The 25,294-nt window shown below is 48.5% G+C and overlaps 1 pseudogene; it reads left to right on the top strand.

Moving 5' to 3' along the window:
• The first annotated feature begins 9,742 nt into the window (after positions 1-9,742).
• On the top strand, positions 9,743-24,879 carry LOC124690800 (annotated as a pseudogene).
• Positions 24,880-25,294: the final 415 nt, after the last annotated feature.

The raw sequence follows: 25,294 nt of genomic DNA, 5'->3' as shown, positions 1-25,294 counted from the left end.
ACCGTCGACGGCACCGCCGGTGCAGCGCAGGATCGCCATCGCCGAGCACGACGAGCGGCTGATGCGCCGGTGGAGGGCGCAGCTTCCCCAACGACGTCGACAACACCGACGCGTTCTTCGCTATCCTTAGGGCACAACGCAGGTCCAACAGGCGCCACCGTCGGGCCGTCGCCAACTTCGAGCTCGAGAACCCGAATACAACTTGGACCGAAGACGACCCTCGGTGGGATGACATTTGGACGGAGACAACCTCCGACGACGACTGAGAATAGACTAGTAATTTATCTATTTTATTGTAATTTCAATAAAGTCGTTGTCGGTTCTATTAGTTTAAATTTAGTTTATAAAGTCGTTGACGGTTGTTTGTTCAATAAAGTGGTTGACACGAAATTTATTACGACTGAACTGAAATTAAAGTACAGAGCTCAACTAAAAATTAAGATACATGGCCAGATTCGAATGTTGGAGCCATTCAATCATAGTCGTGCCTAGCCCTATAATACTCGCCACTGTAGTCATCATAGTCGCCGACGTCATCGTCGCTAGCATCGGGGTCGCGGTTGTCCAACCTCGGCGGGTGAGCACGCGTGGGCTGGGATTGAGGGTAGCGCAGGCGGGGGCCACGATAGGCCAGGACGCTCTGGAGAGTCCGGCCGCGCCACCACATCCGACGGCCGGCCTCGTTGAAGTTCGAAGGAGGCGGGCCGTCCTGCTCGTACCTGGAAACCGCCCTCTCACGCCGATTGATGAAGAAGTTGTCCCAAGTCGGGTTGTAGTCGGGATGCCACTGGGGATTCCTCTGCTTCTCAGGCGTGAGCTCGAAATAGTAGTGGTTCGTGATGGCCATCTCGCGTGGCACACCAAGAGGGATAGGAGGGACCGGTACGCCTCCGACGCTCAGCAACCAGCCGGTCGGGACGCGGTAGCCGGGCGGGCAGGGGTAGTTCGAGGCGCAAAGCGCCTCCGCCTCCCGGGGTGTTAGACATACGATGGAAGCCATGGGAGAGAGTGATGAGGTTTGCAGATATGAGTCCAAGCCTACATATATATAGTGGAAAAATGGCGGGAATGCGGGAAGAAAATAGGCGGGAACGAAGTGGCGCGCGAAACTTTCATCCCGGGTGGAGGCTCAAACCGCGACAAAAGACTGGGGGACGCTTATCTAGGAGGGCCTTTTGTCACGGTTGGTGGCTGCAACCGCGACTAAAGCTGTCGGCAGGATAAGGATGTGTCGGTAACCTTTTGTCACGGTTGGTGGCTGCAACCGCGACTAAAGGTGTCGGCAGGATAAGGATGTGTCGGTAACCTTTTGTCACGGTTGGTGGCTGCAACCGCGACTAAAGGTGTCGGCAGGATAAGGACGCGTGGGTGGATGCACTGCTCGATGAGATAAAGCATGTAGCGCATGACGGCCTGTCGAAGGAATAAGACAAAGTAGAAGCGGTGACGTTCCTATAAAAGGAGCATCGATACGCCTTGCCAAGCAGATCAACAAGCCAAGAACAGTTTCATTCCCATGGATGAAGGAAAGGGTTGGGAAACCTCCCGTGGCGCAGCTTCTCGAAGATGTCGTTGGTGCACACGCCCTACGGCATCTTCGGAAGCTGCTCCTCGAAAAATTTCCATGCAAGCCCGTGAAAGACTCCGTCTCCTCTAACAGTGTTGGGGAAAGGGTTCTCATTATTACATAAATGTAGAGATTGTCTTGGTAACTATATATGAAGAATACATTATTACATCGCCATCTAGTGTTGTGATCTTCTACGCCGTAGCCATGGAGAATCTTCATCATTTAGCAAGATGCTTGGGTCAATTTTCACCGTGAAGGGCGGAATTTCTTTAAACTTATTATAATCTTCCGACATGTCCGTCTTGTCATCCACTCCCACGATGTTTCTTTTCCCCGAAAGAACTATGTGGCGCTTTGGCTCCTCGGTTGATGTATTCTTTTGTTGATTTCTTTTTCTTGATTTGCTAGACATGTCCTTCACGTAGAAAACTTGAGCCACCTCGCCGGCTAGGACAAAAGGCTCGTCCGTGTACGCAAGATTGTTGGGATCCACTCGTTATCATACCGTACTTATCGTCAATATGTATAGCGCTGAGCTTCACCCATTTGCACCGAAACAAAGGGACCTTAAAAGTGGGACCATAGTCAAGTTCCCATATCTCCTCTATGTATCCATAATATGTGGTGGTCCGCCCATTCTCATCTTTTGCATCGAAGCGGACACCGCCGTTTTGGTTGGTGCTCTTTTTATCTTGGTCGATCGTGTAAAATGTATTCCCATTTATCTCGTACCCTTGGAATGTACATATGTTTGAAGATGGTAACCTGGCCAACAAGTACAGCTGCTCCACAACGGATGGGTCATTAATGAGATGTCTTTGCAACCAACCGCCGAAGGTATTCATGTGTTGACGTGTAATCAAGGACTCGGGCTGGCCCGGGTTTATTTCTCGTAAAACATTCTTATGTTTCTCGATGTACGGAGCCACCAAGCTGGAATTGTATAGAACTGCGTAGTGTGCTTGATTGAAAGAAATCTTGTCCCTCCACACCGTTGCTTTCCTTCCTAGTGTGCCTTTTCCAGTCAGCCTTCCCTCATACCGAGATTCAGGAACACCAATCGGCTTAAGGTCAGGAAGAAAGTCAACACAAAACTCAATGACCTCCTCAGTTCCGTAGCCCTTTGAGATACTTCCTTCCGGCCTAGCTCGGTTATGAACATATTTCTTTAAGACTCCCATGAACCTCTCGAAGGGGAACATATTGTGTAGAAATACAGGACCGAGAATTCTAATCTCTTCAACTAGGTGAACGAGGAGGTGCGTCATAATATTGAAGAAGGATGGTGGGAACAACAACTCGAAGCTGACAAGACATTGGACCACATCTTCCTATAATCCTGACAAAGTTTCTGGATCCATTACCTTCTGAGAAATTGCGTTGAGGAATGCACATATCTTCACAATGTCTAGTCGAACATTTTCTGGTAGAAGTCCCCTCAATGCAATCGGAAGCAATTGTGTCATAAGCACGTGACAGCTCATGGGACTTCAGGTTCTGGAATTTTTTCTCCTTCATATTTACTATCCCCTTTATATTCGACGAGAAACCAGGACGGAACCTTGATACCGAATAGGGCTTCAAAAAAGATCTCCTTCTCTTGTTTGGTAAGAGCGTAGGCGGCAGGCCCTACAAACTGTCCCGGATGATTGCCGTTTCGTCCTTTATGAAGTTCCCGGTCCTCCCGTGCTTCGGTGTATCTTTTGTCTTTCCATACACGCCCGTAAAACCTAGAATATTCACACAAAGATTCTTGGTCGGGTGCATCACGTCGATTGCGGAGCGGACTTCCAGGACTTTCCAATATTCTAGCTCCCAAAAAATAGATTTCTTCTTCCACATGGGCGCGTGTCCGTCATCGTCTTTCGGAACAGGTCGACCGCCTCGGACCCTTTGCAAAGATAACATTTAAATCCTTGACCATGTCAACTATATCAGCACCACTACGGGGGACAAGCTTCGGACGGCGGTCTGCCTCGCCATCGAAATGCTTGCCTTTTTTCCTTAAGGGATGCTTGCGCGGAAGGAAACGACGATTGAACGGGTACACAACTTTTCTCGCTTTTTCCCAAATATTTACTTTCAGTCTCATCTAAACGAGTGTGTGCATGCATTGTATCCTTTGTTCGTCCGTCCCGAAATGTTACCGAGAGCAGGCCAATCATTGATGGTTACGAATAGCAACGCTCGTAGGTCAAATTCTTGCTCCGTGTGCTCATCCCACACACGTACACCTGGTTTGGCCCACAACTCCAAAAGTTCATCGACTAATGGCCTTAGGTACACATCAATGTCGTTGCCTGGTTGCTTTGGGCCTTGGATAAGCACTGGCATCATAATGAACTTCCGCTTCATGCACAACCAAGGAGGAAGGTTGTAGATACATAGAGTCACGGGCCGGGTGCTCGTGATCGCAGCTCTGCTCCCCAAAAGGATTCATGCCATCCGTACTTAGACCAAAGTATAAGTTCCTTGCCTCACCTGCAAAATCCGGGAACTCTCTCCCGATGTTTCTCCACCGCCGACCATCAGCGGGGTGCCTCAACATCGCGTCTTTCTTACGTTCTTCCATGTGCCATCGCAACAACTTGGCATGCTCTTTGTTTCGAACAAACGTTTCAACCGTGGTATTATTGGAGCATACCACATCACCTTCGCAGAACCCTCTTCCCGGGTGGCTCGCCCTCAACATCACCGAGTCATCTTTTCCGATCTTATACCGCAATGCACCACATATCGGACATTTATTCAAATTCTCGTACTTCTCACCGCGGTAGAGGATACAGTCATTAATGCATGCATGTATCTTCCGCACATCTAATCCTAGAGGGCGAGACAAGCTTCTTTGCTTCATATGTACCGACGGGCAATTCATTATTTCTTGGAAACAGCTTCTTTAATATTATCATCAATTTCTCATATCCCGAGTCGATCACACCGACCTCTCGCCTTCCATTTCAGAAATTCCAATATGCTACCCAGCTTTCTATGCCCATCTTCACAACTCTGGGTACAACAATTTGTGGTGGTCCTCTAACATCTTGTCGAACCGCAACCTCTCCTTATCCGTGCCACAGTCTCTTCTTGCATCGGAAATGGCCCGACGAAGATCATCATCAACAGGATCATCCGATGATCTGTTCTTCACCTCCTTCTTCTTCATTGTCGTCCATTGCGGTATCAAAGCATTCCAGAGAACATAGATCGGTACTGGTCATCATTATCTTCTTCCTCATCGCCGTCTTCCATCATAACCCCTTCTTCTCCGTGCTTGGTCCAAACATTATAGCTGGACATGAATCCAAACCGAAGCTGGTGGCTCTTAATGTCTCTTGAGCAAGAGTAATCCTTCTCGTTCTTACATTTTAGACATGGACAACACATAAAACCTTGCTTCGACTTGTTGGCCTCGGCCACAAGCAGGAAAGAATTCACGCCCTCTCCGAAAGCGGGAGCACATCGGTTACCGTACATCCATGGATGACTCATCCGCATCATAAGTACAATTATATATGTATCGGATGCAATCACCTTGCTAAAATTAGTATTGTACGGACTATGCATATATATATAGTCGAGAAAATAGTTGCTAATCTTTTAGGATCAAAAAGAGGAGAAATCTTATCAAATAAAACCAAGTGGCATCCCTCTCACAAGCATTCCATCAAACACCTCTTGTGCACATGTAGAAAAAATGAGCTAGCATACACCTCCACCTTCACCACCAAGGAAAAAATGAGGTGGGGGTGGCTGGCTGCTTCTATATATATAGGCATGGCCCTTTTGTCGTGGGCCGTATTACGACCCGCGACAAAAGGGGTGCCGACAGGAGGCGCCAGCCCTCAGACCCCTTTTATCGCGGGTCGTAATACGGCCCGCGACAAAAGGGCGCGACAAAAGGCCCTGCCCGCTCCACATGGTTTCGGGGCGACGTGGCCAGGCCATTTGTCGCGGGTGCAGGCGCGCCCGCGACAAAAGGATCCCACGGAAGCCCTGTTTTCAACTAGTGACTAGTTTCTAGGCCCTTTTTGTTTATGACGAGATCCCATTTTTATTTATTCTTTCTTTACATCGATATACAAAATGCAAGCTTTTGCCTCGTTTTTTTAAAGTAAATTGTCTAAGTAGTGGGCATGGACCAGTCCATCTCATCATTAATACTTGAGTTTTTTTTTCTAATATTTGATCACAGTTCTAAAGATAGACACGTTAGTGAGGAGATATTAATATAAATATATTAATTAATTTACTAGTAAATGATTAAATGTAGATCACCGAAACATCCTCTTAATCCCCTCCCAATTATAACCTTGCTTAGCATATCTGATTGCCGTTGGATCATATCGTTTCTGCTTAGCCAGATTAGAAATCAGGAGGAAGAATCCACGTTAACGTTTCACCCCAAGCCCATGTGCCACGAAGTATCCAAGATTGAGGCGATTTGATTCCATGACCGCCGTCTTCTTGCATGCGATAGCCCCGGCCACCAACCACATCATCGACATAGATGTAGTTTCTCTGCACCGCACCGCACCCACCTGCTGGTACGGGCACCGCCTTGGACCACGTTTTCCCTAAGAACAGGGAGTAGTCTCCCAAGCTCGCTACTTCCTCCCACTTCCGAAGCAACCCTATCGCCGATTCGTCACCAAGCTCAAACACCGTGAAGAAAGGGTCGGATCTGAATATAGACCGCTCACTCCTCACCACCATTGCGAGCTTGCCTTCCAAAACAAATACGTAGCAATGGTCGTCGTTGACCACACGGGAGTTACCTATCTCAAACGCGTGCAGGTGTTGTTTGGTTACCATCGGCCAGCCGTCTTGGTTCACACCTATTTCGAACCTGAACAGGTCCCCGTAGAGGTTGAGGCCATAGAGATGTCCATTGTGGAATATGATGTCCAGGAGCTCCTCTATCATGGAATATGCAGTCCATCCGCTCTCCGGACAACCGGGCTTGCATAGCAGGATGTCATGGTTGTCGTGGTGGTGGGTGATGGCCGCGAGGATGCATCCAGGTGAGGTTGGAGATTCTGAGAAGACAACCTTCCGGACGAGCCTGCCAGACATGGTCCCCTGTTTCGGAAGCGGCGCCTCGACCTCGACGCCGGAGAAGAGGTTCACGATCGCAAGCTGCTGGTCGAACCCTACCGCGGCGATCCAGCCACCGTCGTGAGCTCCCACGAACCACTTGTCGACCATATTCTCGCTTGGGAGGTGGATGCGCATGGCCTCGTCTTCTGCAGGGCAGTACACAGGCCTCGTCCTGTGGTCGTTCCGTAGTATGGAGGAGAGGATGAGCCACGGTAGGGCAGGCGGCGCCGGGTGCCGCGACGCAACCGCGGCGGCTTGCCACGATTTGCATACGGCGGAGAACCGGACGCGGTGGAGCAAGCAGCCAACCTTGGCGTAGACCAGGTGGAGGAGATCGTCAGGGAGATCGGACCAGTAATCCATTGTCATCCCGTACAAGGCGCGATCCCTTTTCCGCGCAAGAGTACTCGATCTTTGCTAGTAGTATGCTTACCCTCGCGCGCAATAATAACAGGCGATTTACCCGGAAAAAAAAACAGTCGATTAATTGCATGATTGGAGTCGGACACGGAAATCGAATTTGTTAGGAATATGCATTGTCCGGCACTCCGGCCTATAGCACTGCTAGCTTCAAGCATGTCTTTTTTTTTTTCTAGAATTTGATAGGAGTACATCTACGTGTGCAGTACGCTTTTGGATTCAAACATCAACGGTGGTCGAATTCCATACAGATTCATCTGAAAACTACATCAATCGTCATCATATTGTATACACATCGATCAACTCAAAAAATAAAACAACTATGCACATCGATCAGCTGAGAGCATTCCCACCGGTGCGTCCAACAGTGTCCCCCCATGGAACTTTGGGGTGCGGCATTCAATTTGGAGCACAATAAAATCGTCAGCAACCCCGTGCCGGTTCCTACGCGGGATGGCTAAGTTGTTATTTGGAGAACTTACATCCCACACACATGCTAGTTCTAATTGGGTTCGAATAGAATATGACCCGTTAACACTATCAGGTACAATTTATATTTTTTGTTTGTTTCCGGTGCAAATTAATACCTCTCGCAGTAGTTTAGGAAATTGTCTCACTCCAGCGTCGTTGCATGGAGAAGCCCACCAATAGAAGACACCACACACCATTGTTTTATAGAGAAACCCGTGGAAATAGCCATAGTGCTAGTATGCTAGTACTAGAACATCAAAGCAAGCGTTGCCGCGCCCGTCCATCTTGGCGAATGTTGGTATAGTATTCGGCAAAGTAAAGATTATACAAATAACTAAAAGCAGATTGCGGTGCCTCATTATGGGTTAAGCATAACTAATCAAAATTCTACATTCGTTCAATGTCTTACGACTTAATTAGTAGCATAAATCAGCATACACATATTCAAGGAAGTGAGTCTAGCTCAACTGGTTAGGGGAGCGGATGTACAAACCCAACACCTGAGTTCAAATCCTCACGGACGCAAATTAAGGTTCATATTTATCTCTTCTCTACTACTTATAAAGGCACGAAGTGCCGTAGGAAAATGAAATCTGAACCCTTCATCGATGTGTATCCCACGGTTGACAATCAGTTGTTCTCCCCTCCCAAAATCACGGGACCTTTTCCCACCCAGCCATCCCGTAATCTCCTCTGTGCGAGATCGTCTCGCCCAAAAACACCGCTCCCGCCGCAATCTGCTCCTCCTCACTGGTTAGCGCCTCCACTCTCCCCGATGTGCTCTTGACGCCTCGCCAGCACCACCCGGCCAGATCCTGCGCCTCGCCGGCGGGTCGGCCGGCAGCGCTCCTCAACCGGCCTGCCGCGCTCCCCACCAGAGTATGTTCAATCTGATGTCGGACGAATCCGCCGCCACCCCGTCCCCGTCCTGTACGTAAGAGTCGGCCTGGATGTCTCCGCCCGCCTCTTGAGCCGTTGCCCCCCAAAGCTAAGCCCGCATGCAGGAGCAAGGTTAGCCTACACTAGCAGATTGGTCGCTGTTCATATTCTACTTTCTTGTGCAATCGCTAGAGTACAACATTTTTAAGCGCATTTGGGTTAAGATACATTTAATTAATTTCCTTTCTATGAAGAGCTTACTTATGAAAATTGACGACATTGCTAGCTATGTTTTTTTTTTAGATAAAAGGCACTCAAGTGCCCAACTTTGAATTAACAAAGCCACCAACGGCGAAAAACGATACAAAGTGCTGAACCCAGCTTACAGAACGACACCACACACCCACACGAACTACCGAAGAAGCTACAACCGGAAGCGAGGTCAACGAGCTCAGCCAAAGCGCCTACGAGGCTCGGAGAAGAGCTGGAGTCTACAGTGTCGGGCCGGAGCTCACTCAAGAGCGAGCCATTTTCACGCGCGCGCCTCAGCAGAACTCCTGCAGTCGCGAAACGTCACCGGAAGCCGACCACCACCGGGGGCCCACCCTCGTTGCTCACAAACCGAACAGCAGCACCAAGGAAGCTCGACAAGGGAAGGGGCACGGAGCAAGCCTTGCCGAAGATCGTCGAAGAAACACCTCCGTCACAACCATCGGAGAGCCTCGGGTTGTGGGCTCCAAGACGGTGTCTTCAAGAAGAGCACGACACCGGAGTGCCGCCACCGCCCGATCCGAGGATCTTGGGTTTTCACCCGGAGCACGAAAGGGTGCGGGGAGAAGCCAGAACGACGCCTTCAAGAAGGAAGCGACGTCCATGGACGCCGCCGTCGTGGCCCTAGAAGGTCCAGGGCAAGAGTTTCCTCTCGGCATGATCTCTCCCCCACCCAAACATGGCAAGGGACGCCACCGAGGTGGCAGCCACCACGCCCCCACAAACCGCAGCCCGCTAAGCACCATGACAGCCCCCTGTCCATGGCCCCAGCCAGCACCGAGAACCTCGGGCTCGCCCGCCCAACCCACAAGGTTCCCACCTTCCGGGGCCGCCGCCCGGCATCCATGATCTTGCCACCGCGCGGAGAAAGGCACCACCTTGACGAGGACTCGAGACACCCCCGAAGATGGCCGAGGCCGATAGAGCCGCGAGGTGAACGGCACTCCGACAGACATAGCCCTCCATGTCGCCGGCCCAGCGTGCCAGCAGATCCCCCCGTGGGATGGCATAGCAACCTCCGGGCAGGTGCTGAGCATGGCAGCCAGATCCAGATCGGGCCCCCTGGCCCAGATCCAGCCGGCGCGGCCGCCCATCCGCACCCTCGCGCCCACCATGACAGCAAGCTGCGCCAAGGCATCCTTGTCGTCGTCTCCAGTCCCCGTCGCCGGGAGGGCCGACCTCCGCCGGGTCAGACCACGTCGGGGGAGGCACACGAGCTGCCGACCTCCGCCCCCCACGGAGACGGCGTCCGCGTCACACCCCCAGGCCGCCTCGAGTCGCGCGAACCTCGCCGGCCGCAGGGCGCCGGCCAGCCTGCCCCGGATGCGCCGAGATCCGCGCGGAAACTGCACCTCCGGCCACGCCGCCCGCGCCTGTGCCCGAAGCGAGGAGAGGAAGGTCCGCCGCCGCCAGCACCGGCCGGGCTTTGCCCGGCGGCTCGGCCGGCGGCGGCGGCGGTGGGGGACGGAGGAGGAGGACCTAGGCGGGGGCGAGTTTAGGGTTCGCCCGAGCGCCCGCGGGAGCGCTCGAGGCGAACGGGTTTTCACCTGAACGGGTTTTCCCAAGAATCATTGCTAGCTATGTTCAACGCTTTTGCCCTTTATCATGTTTATTATCTGTGTTCCACGGTTCCACCTTTGTCTGTATTTTGGCAGGCATGAATGTCAAGTGATGCTTCCTTTTTGCATATCATAATCATGAATTACGAAGTTACTAAATATCCATGCTGGATCTTTGGATGACCGTAGGTCCATACATGGAGAAAATGGGAAGATTAAGCATTTAGGGATAATCAGGATGTTTTTTCCTGTAAGTGTACTTCTCTTCATAAGTTATATCCTTTTTATCTTAGAAGAAAGGGTAGGATACAACGCTGAGGAGTAGTGGAGAAAACCATAGTCAGTCCCCCGTCCTCCCCCGTCCTCGTCCTCGGGTCGCTCCCCCGCGGGCGACTCCAGGACGCCAACCCTAGCCCTCTTCCCCCGTCCTCCCCCGTCCTCCCCCGTCGCCGCCGCCGGCGGAAGCCGCCGGGCAAAGCCCGGGCGGTGCCGGCGGCGGTGGCCCTTTCTTACCCGGCGCTTCCTCTCCAGGCGGGGCTGGCAGGCTGGCGGCGGTGCGCCCAGGTCGGCGGGGCTCCGCGGCGGCGCTCCCTCCCAGGCGGCGCGGCGGCGGGTGACAACGAGGCGGCGGCGGGGCTCCTTGGCCGCGGGACGGCGCGATGGCTCGGGCTCCTCCTGCCTGGCCCAGATCTGGGCCCTTTGGGCCCCATCTGGGTCCGGGCGGGCTAGCTCCTTGCTCCGTGGTGCTCCTCTAGGCGGACGGAGGGAAGGCCGGAGCTCGGGGCGGCGACGCCGGCGGCGCGTACACTGCAGCGCATAGACAGGAACTTCACGAGCCCGCTCGGGCTCGGCCGGGCCAGGTGGGCCTGGTGTGTTCCGGTCGCCGCGTCCGGTCGGTGTCCGCAGGTGGCGGTGGAGGTGGTACCTCCGGCGTGGCTGCTGGCGTGCTGCCTCTCGCTCCCGGCTGGCTCGTCCTGTTCGTGATGACCCCGCTTCGTTGGTCACGGTGAGACGGCGGTGGTGCTTGCAAGGCCGTGGTGGCGCATGGTGGTGGGTGGCGAGTGTGGTGGAGCATGATGGAGTGTCCAAGGCGAGGTTGCGAGGGTCGGGAGAAATCCCTGTCGGCTTTGCCGGCACCGACGCGGTGACGCCCGCGGGCGCCATTCTTCCTTCTTGAAGGGCGTTGGGTGAAGCCCTGTTTCCTAGTCCTTGCGCGTACCGGGGGAAACCCTAGGACTACTCCGGGCAGCAGTGGCGTCGTCGTCGCACCCCTTCTTGAAGGTGTTGCTTGGTACGCGGAACTTCAGAGTGCTAGGAGCGTGGTGGGAATTCTCCGGCGGGCGCAGCGGTTGCGAGGCATCTCCGTTTTCGTTGATCCGACCCTTTCGGCATTAGTTTCTCTTTTCGTTCTTTTGTGTTTTCTTTTGGGCTTGATTTGTGATGTTTGCCCCAGCAATGGATCCTATGTTGTATCGGTGTTGTGCTATATTAATATAGCGGGGCGAAAGCCTATTTCGAGGATACAACGCTGAAACATATTTGAGTCTATGATGTGAATTAGAGCCTAGGCTTCTACGATTGCGAATGACGAATTCAGTGTTAGTTCCTTAGACATTCCTACTGAAATAACAAGTCCTGAGATAATATGTCTTAGCAGTTTCTCTCAATTTTGCAGTCATTTTAGTTCAGCCATCAATTGGTTCTCTTTTTGCTTTCGAAATTCAGATAGGGAAAACATTCTGATGGACCATTAAAATGTACCATTCTTGCTTCTTTAATTGGAGCAATTTCCTTGTGCTATTCATGGTGCTGTATATATTTAACTATGTTTGATGTTAAACTGCATCTGATCAATCCGGCCTCTTCGAATTTACATTTATCATGTGATTACCTATCTATCAACAACTAGAAGGCGGCCACCAGCACTGACCAAATCCTATTCGTGCTGATGTACATATTTAACTATGTTGATGTTAGCTCATCTTAAGTAATGTTCTTTTACAACAGGCTATCACGGATGACCCTGCTTTGGGTGTCCACAGAGGTATGGATCTCTATTTAAATTGTCCATCCACTTCACCATTTCGCCTTTGACCTTTCCATACTAACTGAAGTTGCTTCAATTTCCACATATTAATACAACAGAGGTAGTTTTGCACTTCGAAGGACTTATTTTTCTTTTTCTGGAGTCAGAAGAACTCTATTTGGATCCAAATCCAACTGATTCTTTATCGTGGTTTGCATCATGCCTCCAATGCAGGGCAAACATAGTCCGCTCTAGAGATACAAAGGTGGCCGTGCAAAAATATGTTCCCCCCTTTACAACATATATAGCTACCGTACCTGAATTTTCCATTCGAATGTTATATTTTTTCTAACCAATCTATCCCAACATCTGTCAAATATTGAATTAAAGAACAATCTTATTTTTTTCTAGATTACCGATCTTAATTTTTTAAATAGGCTTTAATAAAATAGGATTATGCCCAATCAAAATGGTTAGTACTTTCTTACTGCTTTACTTTGTTTTGTGACACTTTATGCATGTGCACCCACAAACATGTAGATTATTCTCATCCAGTACATGTTTTTGGCCAGAAAAATGCTATATGTTGGCGATAGATGTCATGGCGACGGTGTTTGGCTGGGGTGAAAGCCCGGCCCAGCTGAACGTGGCGATGCCCGTAGGGGCCTTTTTCCTTCTTGGAGGCGTGTTCAAGGACGTGTGCCATGGCTTCTTAAAGACGTCGTCTATGCCATGAGGGAAGTGGCCAGTGTGACAATTGGAGTTGGAGGCATTGATGCATTGCCGATGTTGGCTATAGCCATGGGTGTGTGCTTCCGAGGCGCAATGTATGACATGCCGGCACATCTTGTCCGGCGTCTTCACCCAGTCCATCTGCCTCCTCCTCACGGACTCCTCTAGGCACATGAGGGGATGTATCGTTGGTTCGTGTTGCCTTGGAGTCGAATTCGGTGTGTCTTTCTTGGTTTGTGACGTGGTTCTGAAGCCATGTGATCCTCTTCGTGTCATTCTTTGTTCGATGTTGGGCAAGGTAAATCGTTTATTATCGGGTTTGTAGATGGTGTCATGGAGTGGAGTTGTAGCCTTCTTGGCGTTGTACCAGTTGTCTTTGGTATTTCTTCTATATGATTATACACCTTTGAGGATGTATTTTCGATGAAAACAAAATATGTTGCCCAGAAGTTGTAAATATAATTGCTTAGAAGATTTTATCTATATAAAAGTGCATATTATTGCACGTTCGAGCTACTACAACATATCAGATGTTAATTTTATCGCTGAATAAATTTAGCATATATATTATGGGCAGCAAATGAAAACGTGCGTGCACGTGCACACTTCCTAGTACTTACTTAAGGTCCACTCATGCAATTTATCTTGAGGACTATACTTTAATCTTAACCAAGATTTAAAATCTTAGTACTCATGCCAAATGGCTGTGTGCATCCCTGGTTGGTGCAGAGGCCGGAAAGTGAAATTCTCCCCATTTTAAAGGGAGGAATGGAAGGATAACCCTACTCCTGCCGCCGCCGTCGGCAGCGCCGCCGGGGCAAAGACCTCAGGGTGTGGCGGTGGCGGGGGCCTTCCCTCGTGACGCGACGGGGACGGCGGCCAGGGAGTTTCTCACGTGCGGAGGCGGCGGCCCTCCTGCCTCCCGGGGCGGCGGCGGTCTGACAAGGATGGAGGGGCGACGGCGGCCCTCCTGCCTCCCGCATGGATGGACGGGGACGGTGGCCAGAGCATGTGCTGCGGCCTCCCTGCCTCCCATCGGGTGGCTGGTGGTGGCGGACAGTGCCATTCCCTCCGCCTCTCGCCGGTGAGGGGCGATGATCTTGGGCTTCTCCTGCGGTACGAGGTCACCCGGGGCAGCAGCCTTGGGTTCGACGGTGGAGGCGGCCTTCTTCTTCGCCGGAGGAGGTCGGCTGGTTGCTGGGGTGGCGGATCACGAGATCCCTCTACCCCGGCGTTGAAGATCTAGTCGACGACGAGCGAGCGGCGAAGGGGCCACCGGTGTACACCGAGCCTTGACTTCGTTCTTGGCGGATGATGGCGGCGGCTTTTGGCGTCGTTCCCCTGCGACGACATCATCTTTGCTGGCCTCTCCGTTTGCTCTCGCCGAGTTGGGGACTCGCGGCTGTCGGTGAAAACCATGTTAAGATTGGCGGGCGATGGCGGTGTTAAGCGTTGCTTCCTTCCTGAAGGCATCGTTGTCGCAGTCCGCGGGAACTCACTTGTGCTGCTCCGGGGGAAATCCTAGATCCAGCCAGGATCGGCCGATGACGGTGCTTCCTGCGTCGTGATGCCCCAGGGCATCGTTTTTGGAGCAGCGGCTGGATGGAGGTGATTTTTGGTGGAGTGGTGTTCATCTACCACGTTGTCATCGATGATTCTCAGCGGCGTGGAGCTGCGCGGTATCGAAGACGGGCGAGGATTGCTGGACGCGGGCAGGATGGTGGAGCTGTTTGGTGTTATGGTGACATCGACGGCAGGACTGACACGGTTAATACGTTGATCTTGCTTGGAGATGAGTTCAAGATAGATGGCGGTTGCGAACTCTGCGACGTGTGCAATGGCACACCCTCAGGGTTTTGCTTTTTGGATAATGTGTGTTGGTGTACCGTCAGGGGTATGGCCTTGTTCATGGTCCCCCTCCATCGTATGTATAGCAAGTTGTCGCTAGGAAGGAGGCTTCAAGGTTGATCTTTGTATTCCCATTGTAAAGCATTGCGAATAATTTCATAAAGAAGAAAGTTGTGTGCATCCTTTGGATGCAGAGGCTGGGACTATGCTCCTTGATCGAAAAAAATTCAGGAAAGAGCTTGCAAATGGTGATAGCGTGGTTTAGTAGCATTCAAGTATATGTGTGAAACTGTGAACAGAATCAGGCATCATTAACATTGACTCAGGTCACTCTGTTTTGTTCCTTGTAAGGGTAAGGCTGCAATCTCTATAACTACCGTTTATTGAATTTTTTCCCTTAAGGATCAAGACCCCCATGGGTAATTCGTTAATTAGATAAAAATGTTATAGTACAAGAACTGAGCATGTAAGGGCAATTAGAGATGACGTTCATGGACTTTGTTCAGAATTACTTCATGTAAGGAGGGGGAGACTTCGGTGCGTTGCTAGCACTTGTACGTAACTTGTATCAACTTCATCAGAATTCTTTTTCACTGATATGTCGTTAGCAAGTTGAATCAATGCAGCCTCTTGCCTCTTCTTTGACCTGATTTTCCACGCAATACTGGACAACTGGAGCTGGAGCTTGCAACACATTGAGTACAACTTATATAGCTCAAACACCATACAACTTTGCTACCTGATGGAAAGCAGCAACGAAGAATTCTCCGTTTCCAATAAACAAGAGTAGTAAGAAGAGATTCAGTACTGTACTATTGGTACAATTAGTTAATCTGGATTTCATGAATTTAAGGTGAAATAGAGGGTTTTCGCAAAAAAAAAAAAAGGTGAAATAGAGGGGGATGAGAGAACAAGTTTATACCAGCAACAAACCAGAATAGTACATATCATGTACAATGGTGAACCATGAGGATGAATGGGAGACAGGCACGTCCAAAATTCTTTTCATAATAAACCAAGCTAAATTCAGTTGATGACAGTAGCAGAAGTATAATCATCTTCATTGCTAGAGTTAAATCAGGTGTCAAAGTTAAATGTGTACGATGCGATGGAGTACACATAAAAAAGTTGTTATTCGACAAGTATGCTGATTTCAAACATTTATCGGCAATACCTATCTCCTGAACAAGGTATAAAAAGGAGGACAAGTATAGTTCAGTCTCCTTTTCGTTGGAATATATGAATATACTATTCTTTGGAGGGATGAAAAAAGGGTAAAATATGGATGTTTGATGGATGAGGAGGCATCCTTGGAGCTGTATGAGAAGCATTGCTCATTCTTCGCATAATACTAACCTGAGTTGACGACTTAAATAGCGAGCAAGCTAACAATTCAATATACTTGTGAATATGAAAATTTCTAGAACGAACAAGGTTTGCTTAGCTGCACCAATACCAATAGTCAAATTTTTCCGCAAGCCATGTAATAAACATGGGGTCGTGCTTGATGTGCAAACTGCACACCGATCCAATCAGGCTAAATCGTGACAAGAATCATATGTCATCTGTAAGCACAAAATGAACGGCCAAATTCCAGCAGGGCGACACTCACAGTTTTCGTGCAATCCATGGGCTAACAGATCTTTTCTTTGTACCCTTTTGCCTCTGTGGGATGGGAGGTGAGGAGATACACATAACGGATTTGATGGGTCTCAGTCAACTCAGAATTCCTTAAGTCTCAGTCATCCACAAAAATACACTTGAGTTGCACTTTTGTGTCAAAAAAGTGCAATTGCACTTTTCTGTTAGAAATGTGCAACTAACCTGAGTTGCACCTTTTTTTAAACTGCAGTTGCACTTTTCTGAGTTGACTGGAACTTAAGAAAATCTCAGTCAACTGAGACATAGACACACCCTACAGATAAAGTATACCTGGTGTGGACTGCCACTCTCAGCCATCGAGGATGTAGTCTAGAGGTTGCCCTGTCTGCTCATCTTTTGCACCATCGACACGCCGACACGTCACAACAGCAGCCAACTCATCCATATCCTCCTCTGCACCCTTGGTTGTTTGATCGACACTACCTCCTCTTCATCGCCCCTCCAAGTGCAATTGCACTTTTCTGTTAGAAATGTGCAACTAACCTGAGTTGCACCTTTTTTTAAACTGCAGTTGCACTTTTCTGAGTTGACTGAAACTTAAGAAAATCTCAGTCAACTGAGACATAGACACACCCTACAGATAAAGTATACCTGGTGTGGACTGCCACTCTCAGACCATCGAGGATGTAGTCTAGAGGTTGCCCTGTCTGCTCATCTTTTGCACCATCGACACGCCGACACGTCACAACAGCAGCCAACTCATCCATATCCTCCTCTGCACCCTTGGTTGTTTGATCGACACTACCTCCTCTTCATCGCCCCTCCATCGCCGCGGCATGCTCCTCTTCCGCATCAGCGCAGTCGCTGCCGCCTGCTCTTCATCCGTGCCGCTCGTCGTCGTGGTTGCCATGATCCTAGATAATCAACAAAATAACAGAAGGAATTAGAACCTATGCAATCCAAGGAAACATGGTGAGAAAGAAAACAATATGTCTGCAAGTAATTTTTTTTTAGAAAATATATCTGCAAGTAATTAAAAGGGCTAATCTAGGCAGTCGCAGAAGTAGGGGAGAGGTCAGGGCAGGCCAAAAGGGCGTCCACTACCACCCGATAATCAAGGGAACCGAAGGCCAAAACCTATACACCGACCAGGTCGGTGGCTACCGGCCACCGCACACCCCCTGGTTGGAGGCCTGCTACGCCAAAAGCGAGAAAAACGCCCATTTGTGTCTGTTTAGCCTGTAGTAATTTGTTTTTTCCTTTTATTTTATCTTTTCTGGTTTCTTTTTCTATTTTCTGTTTTCGGTTTTGTTTATATTTCTTCAGATTTGAAAATTTTAAATTTAAAAATTGTTCAAATCGAGAAATTGTTTGAATTCAAAAATGTTCAAATTTGAAATCCGTTCAAATCTGAACCGTTCAAATTTGAAAACCGTTTAAATTTGAAATCTGTTCAAAATATTTTCAAATGCGAAAATATAAACAAAATGTTAAAATTTTAAAAATGTTCAAATTTGAAAACCGTTCAAATCTGAAAACCGTTCAAATCCGAAAACCGTTCAAATTTGAAATATGTTCAAATTCGAAAATACTAAAATTCGAAAAATGTTCAGATTCTAAATTTGTTCAAATTTTCAGAAAGTTTAGATTCAAATTTTGTTCATATTCAGCAAAACATAAATGAAATAGCAGAAGAAAAAAGAAAGAAAGGAGAGAAAAGTTACTGGGTCGGCCCAGTGCCTCCCGCCTGGGGTGTGCGGACGATCAGCTTAATGGGCCGAGCCCATGTACGCCCGGGGAGGGGGGGGGGGTGCGGTGGGTTCGCTGCCACCAACCAGCTCGGTGAATAGGAGCCCCCAACGGAAGGCGCATTACATCGCATGCCATTAACTGCATGACGGGCCTTTCAGCAGGGCCGAGCACAGGTCAAAGCCCACAGAACAAACCAAGCAAGCCAATCACCGTCGCAGGGCCCAGTTTAGGAGAAGCCGTTCTGGCAGTTTCGTGGAGTAGCGGCCTGGTCATGGTGAAAATACCCCAAGCCGGAACTGCGGGATGTCTAAAAAGATCTGGAGCATTCAGATTTGTCATTGGACGGCGGAGAGCGTCAAATCGCCGAGGAAAGGCCCTAGTGGTTCCATTTTACTGTTACTTAATCGTGCATCCTGGCCCGTAAAAATGGTGATGTGGCATCTAATTAAGGAGAAGAGGGATGATTAGAGTAACATAGATAGACAATCGTATCATAGCGCATATTATGAGAAAAGTTAATATCAAATAGCTATTGTACACAAAGTTGCATTGAGATTCTACAAAAAAAAATACTAAGAACATGATAGTAGTCTATAATACCATGCATTATAGAAATAGTATCATACACAAGTATCATATGCATGATACTTCTATATAATACTACCCACTATGGCCAGCCTGATATCTCTGCATCTCCACTAAAAAGAAGGAAACTGGCCAGCCAATAAGGAAAAGTGGTCAAAAATTTATACAACACGACGCCACACGCCACCCCCGAGGCCACACACCACACGAGATTACAATTCTTCTGCTACAAGCAACAAAAGACAACATTACAATTGCTTGCAAGCCGCCACTCTGGCGATATGAACATCTTCAACACATACACATTGGTCTCAAGATCATGTCCCAGCGAGGCCTGTAGGCTCTCTTTGGTCAAAGAAACCAAAGCCGAGACCTTACAACATGATGGCAAAAAACCGGAGCCGCCCCTCTGACATTCACACCGACCCCAAGGCTACGTACCAGTCGAGCCGCCTTCTCTGCCACCCAAACAAGACCCTTACCCTGTGGGACGAAGGCGAAATCCAGAGTTCCAACTCCGACATCCACACCGACTCCAAGGACACATGCACTCCTAGTTGACTACAAAGCTACAAACCGACACAAGTCAATGTCAACAGACGAAGTTTCAGACTTTCAAGATGATGCTCGCAACGGGGAAGCAATAGTTATGTCACCGATGCCAGCTTTGACAAGATGGAAACTTAGGTTCTTACCTACAGAATCTGAGGTGCAAACGATGAGGGAGGTCAGAGGTGACGGGGCTCCTCAACAATGCCTCCAGGGATGGGAATGACATCTAAGAACGTCAACATAGACAGAGGTTGGTGAAACGCTTTCAATCAGAATTCACCAAACCCGAAATCTTTGAAGCGTGTCCTCCTAACTCGTAGAATATCATACATTCCTGTAACTCACCACTGCCGGCCTCCACCACCTGCACAGGCAGCTGCACCAGATCACTTCCCTGCCCCCTGGCCACCTACAGTGAGGACGACCTGCATAGCCAAATATATCGTCGGATGAAACTATGAAACAAATTTGGTGTTGTAGATATTAATATATTATTCTATAAAGTTGGTGAAACTTGAAGTAATTGGACTTAAGTCAAACACAGAATATCAATTAATTATTTTAGAATGGAGGGAATATTCACTACCGTGAAATACAATATAGATTTTCTTTTCAGTTTCTATGTCTAGTCATTTATAATTTTCTAGCAAAAATATCATGTGTAAGGACTAGGTACCGATGTTATTAAATGGTTACCATACAACGGCTCTCTAACCAACCTAAACCTAACAAGGACGGTCACAATGACTACTTAAGCTCACATTTTGCACATATTGCATTGCGATCCAATAGAAAATACATGCAAAAAATTGTTGGGTGATGATGTGTAGAGGGATTCGCTGTAGAGCCTTCAAAAATACAAATTTCGATACCACGACAACAAGCCATCAAGATCACGCCAACAGAATACGCACAAAAGCAAAGATCGTTAGGATGAGAATATTGGAATGATATGCATCAAAAGTTCAGTTGTGGGATGCGACTTGGAGCACATCATGGACTTCTGGAGGCGCTCTTCCATGCTAGGGATTCGCCGCATTTTGTTTAATTCTTAGTGCACCAGCAAATTTCACTCAAGGTCTTTTTTTGTTGGTGGAGCAGAATATTAATACATCTTGTAGTAGTGTGAGGCGCTAAGCGGTTGTCTCCCTATGTCGCTGCCAGGAAAAGCCCCGCTAGCTAGAGACACTGTTGCTCTTCTTCGGTATTGATACAGCTCAAGATCAAGCTCAGAGAGACTATACAGTTACGAACAGGTGACAAATCTGAAATTTTACTCCTACAACAAAGGTCGACAAGTGTATAATTATTATCCCTATTCGATGATTCTCGATCTAGTTGTACGTGTTGCGGTCAACTTGCAAAAAGAAGAGGATCGTTGGAGATAAAACAAAAAGTAGCACACTTGTCTATCACCTTCTTGCAATTAATAATGTAGTGGTAAAAAACTGTCACTACATTGATCGACACGAAGCCCACGACAAGCTCACACATGATCTGTCTATCGGCAGCTCAGGTTTAGCCGAAACTTTGTAACATGTAGTTAATTCTCTCTCCATCCACAATAAAATGTCACAGATCTAGACACTATCTGAATTAGGATAAATTTGCGATATCCTTTTCGGGACAGAGCAAGTAATAAAGTACAATAACATAGGCAGTTAGGCACACGTTGGAGTAGGAGAAGAAAATTGCAGGTTACGACAGGCTGATTCCTTGTCCTAGATTCTGTTCATTTCACCCACAGTGTAGTTCCGAACAGGCGGTAGCCACTGATTCCTTGTTGAAATCGTTTCGTGATAGCAGTTACTCATTGTAGGTCAAAATGAGAGCAGCGGTCAGCAATATGGTTTGATTGCACAAAACCTGAATTCTCCGAGGAAGTTGGCTCGGAACTCTGCGAAGAGGCGAAGCTGGTCGCCGGGAAGATCGTCTTGTGCGAGCTCGGCGAGAGCATGAGTACCGTGTGGCAAAAGGACATGTCGTCAATCTCTCTGTTGGCGGCGGCACAATCCCTCGAGCACGAAAGCATACGGTGAGTCGGTGACTAGGCCATGACCAGCCCCCATGTCCACCCCGCCACGACCATCTCATTTTCCTCCGCCGAGAAGATCAAGTAGTACATAAGCGCCGAAGCATCCCCTACCACGGCAATCCTGTTCCGTGGCACTGTTATCGGCTCGACCCCACCTTCTCTAGGATGGCATCTTTCACTTGCTGTGTGTCAAATTTGCATGCACCGAAGATCTCCAAGCCTGGCGTGACAACGGTAGGGAAGGATAGGCGCCAACTTGTCCACTGAGCTCGATAACAACACGAGTAGAGTCCAGTACATAATCATTTCTGGCACGTCCATGGCGTGCTGGCTTGTAGGCAGCATCGTGGCGCTGCTTCGTCAAGTAAGGCCAAAGTGGAGCCCAACAGCGATCAAGTCATGCTGATGACCACCGTGTACTAACGTGGACAGCGTCAGTGGCATCTTAGGTGACATGTCCACCGGCAACGTGTCCAGGACACTCGCACGCGGTGCCGCCATGTTGACCCCAAGCGTGCCTTAAACTCTACACTGGTATTTATGGAATTCAGATAAAAAATTGTGCACTTATGTGCTCTTGAAATGATATAATTTAAAAAAAAGGAGGAACACCTTATTTTTAAGGTTATTCATATGGCTACAAGGCTGAATATGGAATTCTTTGGGCCAAATGAATTTAATTCCTTTAATTAACTAATTAGAGGCAACATACCCATAACAATCTTTTGAGTTCAGTGAGGGGGATGCACTGAAGCGGGGCTCGTTGTTAAATGGTAGGCATGTTACCATACAACATTTTTTCAACTAACCTAAACCTAATAAGGATGACTGACACACCAATTGCATAAATGTCAAATTAATCTCACATTTGAATATCATATATTCGCGAACCAATAGGACGCAGATAAGAACCAAGGTCGCGCATAAACTCACGCATTCTAGGGTGAGAGGGAGCCAATGTACAACCTTCAACTATAAAAAAAATAGAGCTATGGCGACAGGAAGCCATCAAAATCATGCCAACAGAATACACACAGAAGAGAAGATAGTAGGATGAAAATATTGGAGTGAGAGGTATCAGAAAGTTAGTCGTGGCATGCTAGTTGGAACACATCACTGGCTAGTGGATGTGTTCTTAAATCACAAAAATCAATTGCATTTTGCACAATGCTGAGTGCACCTGAGAGGCCCCTCATGGTCTTTTTTGGGGCTGAATATTGAGTCGACTGAAGACCTCTCGCAATAGTCCAACGCTCGCCTCCGGAAGAAGCCCCACTGGCTAGAGACACAACATTGTTGCTCTCTTTTTTTTGTTTCTTCTGGGAGTAATTAACCCATACCCATGGCTGGTCGTTTACTCCAACTAGAGCAATACATTGGTCTGCTCTGACCTTTGTACGCGCACGATGATCTAAGTTCGCTTTGCGCCGTCCACTTGCCAGAGAAAGAAGTAGCAGTAATATGTTCACATTAGCTCCTCTAGTAGTTGGTTTTGTACTAGTGGCAGTGGCGGCTGTAAGCATTACGATTCACGTACTTTTCGGTGCAACAAACAATCAGGGTTTTTGTGCATTATTTATTTGACGCATCCCGTGTCTAATGTGATCCATCTTTTGCTTCGGTAGTTTGACACTAACCCGTTTTGATCTGATTTTTACTCCCTCCGGTGATACAGCTCAAGCTCAACTCAAAGAGACAGTACAGTTAAGTACACGTGACAAGTCTGACGCCTTCAGTCCTACACCAAAGTCTGGCAAGTGCCTACTGTTGGTATCTGAGCCAACGGAAAGAGTATCACTGGAGACAAATGAAGTGACATACTTAGTTCATAAAATACTCTATCCGTTACATATAATGTAAGACATAGTGTCAAAACCATTTTAATGGTCAGCACAAGCCAACGATCTGGATCACAACCTTTCAGTCCCCGCACATGATATGGATGGACAGCGTGCTGGCATGCTTTCTTGGCATGTACATCTCTTGCAACATGACCAAAATGGATCTCAGACCACTTATGGCCCTACCGTATACTTCCGCCACCGCGGCGGCATAGACGACTGAGGCCGGCCCAGTGTTCATGCCATCCGGCCTATACACCGCATTCCTGCATGACCACATCCCCATACGTCGAGGAGTTGTCCAAATCATACAAACTCGTAGGAACATCTCATTATCATCTTCAAACCGTATAAATGTTTTTTTTCTCGCAAAAAAAACCGTATAAAAGTTTATTCAACCACCCAGTGCAAGTTCGCACATGCGTATGAACATGCAATTCGATCGAAACAGCCAAAATTCCTGCTTCCAATCTTGGACTAAGATTCAAGGTTCCAAAAAAATACATCACTCTGGATCACTTAAATTAGTAAATTATCAATTTAACCTAAGAAAAAAATTGTGGTACCACATTTCCTCTGAAATCCTACATTATGCGTTTTAGTAGCTCTAGACATATTCACCACAATGACATATGTTCTTCAAGAAAACCACTATGAAATCCTACATTAAGCATTTTAGTAGAACATAGATTGTCTTTTCACTAGCAAAATAAATAAATAAACCGTGTGAGTCAAGCTAGCTAGCTATATTGTTAAATAGTAGTCATGTTACCGTACAAAGGTTCTCCAACCAACCTGAACCTAACAAGGACGGACACACCAAATGCACTAATGTCTACTTAACCTAACATTGGCACATCATATATTTGTGAATCAATAGGACACATATGATATAGATAACGCGCCAAGAAGCCATCAAGATCATGCCAACATAATACCCACACATGGAAACAAAGATCACTTGAATTATGCCATTGGAATGAGAGGCATCAGAAGCTTAGTCATGGCATGGGAGTTGGAACACATCACACGGTTGCCCTCCATCCCTCAGGTGGTCTTCCAGCATAGAAATCCATTGAATTCAATGGGTCCGCCCTGATGACCACCGCGTACAACGGGGACAGCTCCCGCTACAGTGACATGACCATCGGCTAAGCGTCCACGCCGTTCGCGCGAGGTGCCGGCCATGTGGACCCCAACCGTGCCTTAAACCCTGGACTGGTGCACGACGTCGGCACGGAGGAGTACCTCACCTTCCTCTGCGCGCTCCGCTACTCCTCGAACCGCACGGGCTCCTCCGTTGGGGACCACAACTACCTGGCCAGCCTTCTCGGTGGTCTTCAAACTGAACAAGCCGGCGGTCGTCACGCAGCGCCGCGAGGTGCGCAACGTGGGCACCAATGCCAGGGCCACGTACAAGGCATAGGGCGAGGGTGAACAGCCCCACCGGCGTGCTTGTGAGATTAAGCTGGAGAAGCTAGTGTTCAGCGCTAATCAGAACTCAGAAGACGCAGGAGCACGAGGTCTGCTTCCAGCGGCGGATCGATCTCTGGGAGACGATTGTGTGGAGGGACGACGAGCACACGGTGACGAGCCCCATCGCCGTCACCTGGCCGGCCAGCCAAGTTGCAGAGATGTGATCGGAGCGGTGTAGGTTAGGTACTAGGCTAATGCGAGAACTCATGAGGTTTCAGTTCGCGTGAATCAAAAGTCCAATGACCTAGCTAGTTTTGGGCAGCTATTTTGGCTTTGCAGTCGGATATATATATACGAATTCACTAAGATCGCACTCGCCGTGCACGTTGACTATTCCGTATTCTTTCCACGGCTGCGGGAGGGACTGAACTTCGCTCCTTGCAGATCAATTCAATGGATGTCTGCCTGATTCGTGAATTGCGTCTTCAAGTTGCCACACCTGCATAACCAATTGACGCAGTCATAATCACATCGCCATGATCCCCGTGCTTCATTTGGTAGTACTAGCTCAGGTCCGATTTAATCCACGCACCCTACCTTCTAGCTCTCGCCTCACATGTACACCTCCAGCGTCGATTA

This window comes from Lolium rigidum, chromosome 2 (genome assembly GCF_022539505.1).
Source record: "Lolium rigidum isolate FL_2022 chromosome 2, APGP_CSIRO_Lrig_0.1, whole genome shotgun sequence".
Lineage (NCBI taxonomy): Eukaryota > Viridiplantae > Streptophyta > Magnoliopsida > Poales > Poaceae > Lolium > Lolium rigidum.
This window is presented reverse-complemented; position numbering and strand designations above follow the sequence as displayed.